Below are 1,122 nucleotides of genomic sequence, written 5' to 3' on the forward strand. Positions count from 1 at the left end.
AGGATCAGGTGTAGTAAGAGAGTGACTAGCTGGCCAACTAGCTGAGTGTCCCAGCTCAAGAGAAACCATTCTGTGTTGCCCATCCATTGTTGAATGGGAACACCGTTCCAGTAGAGCCAGGCACTACGATTTTTTTACAAGGAGAAATTCTGAGGGCCTGAATGATCTACTTGCTGCACGTGAGATCAAATCCTTGCCCAGGTAAAACATGGCTAAAAGCATACGGAGTGTGTGGAAAAGGAAAATGCGTGCTGAAAAGAGAAAAAAGAACGTCCCAAAGGAGCTCAACAGATTTAAAACTATCCTCCAAGTAGATGATGATGTTTTACTGAAAGATGGTCAAGAGATAGCAACTGCTGTAGTACCCAGACATCACCAATGACGAAAAAAGAAGTCGACATGCAAATGGAAACTGATATTAAAGGAATAAAAAGAGCCTTCTCGACCAGCACGGATGGTAGCCAGCATGGATGAACCAAAGGCAGAAAAAAGAGTTGAAGGCAAAGCAAGAAATAAAGAAAGGAAAAAACAAAGGCAACGCAGTAAAAGGTTTATCGTGATCAACTCTGAAAGCGTCACTGGAATGGGGGCAGGTGTATGACGAAATTGTTTGACTGAATTTCAGCTTCTACCCACTGCAGACTGTTTTTTACTAACCAAGTCTCTCCCTTTGATTCCAACCTCATAGAACTCAAGTTCATCTTGAGAACATGAATAAATAGCTTCTTTGTCTTAAAAAAAGAAAGAAATTCTGAATACTGGGTATAACATTTCTGTATTTTTTCAAGACGACATAAAGTCTAACCAAAGCACTTTGTTTTCAATATGGAATATATATATATATAAATCCTACTACTAATGGTTATTCATAAACTCCAGGTTATCTGGTCCTCCATGTGGGTGGTACGTAATTACCCTCTCTTGGGAGATTAAATTACAGGGAGAGGGTCGTTTAGGTTGTAGCTCAACCTCATAGCTTTGAGTGAGCGAGAAGGGACGAAATGTTCCTTCTGCCGTGTGTTCAAATTAGAGCCAGCCCCCAGGGACAGTCAGTAGAGCTTTCAAAACAGCAGCATTTGAAGCGAAGGAAAAGTAATTTAAGGAATTGAAATTTGCCAAGCC

The 1,122-nt window shown here is 40.7% G+C and overlaps 1 pseudogene; it reads left to right on the forward strand.

Moving 5' to 3' along the window:
- The first annotated feature begins 208 nt into the window (after positions 1-208).
- LOC115871802 lies at positions 209-560 on the forward strand (annotated as a pseudogene).
- The last annotated feature ends 562 nt before the right edge of the window (positions 561-1,122 follow it).

Source organism: Echinops telfairi, unplaced genomic scaffold (genome assembly GCF_000313985.2).
Source record: "Echinops telfairi isolate 266 unplaced genomic scaffold, ASM31398v2 ScPeMD7_7406;HRSCAF=8444, whole genome shotgun sequence".
Classification (NCBI taxonomy): domain Eukaryota; kingdom Metazoa; phylum Chordata; class Mammalia; order Afrosoricida; family Tenrecidae; genus Echinops; species Echinops telfairi.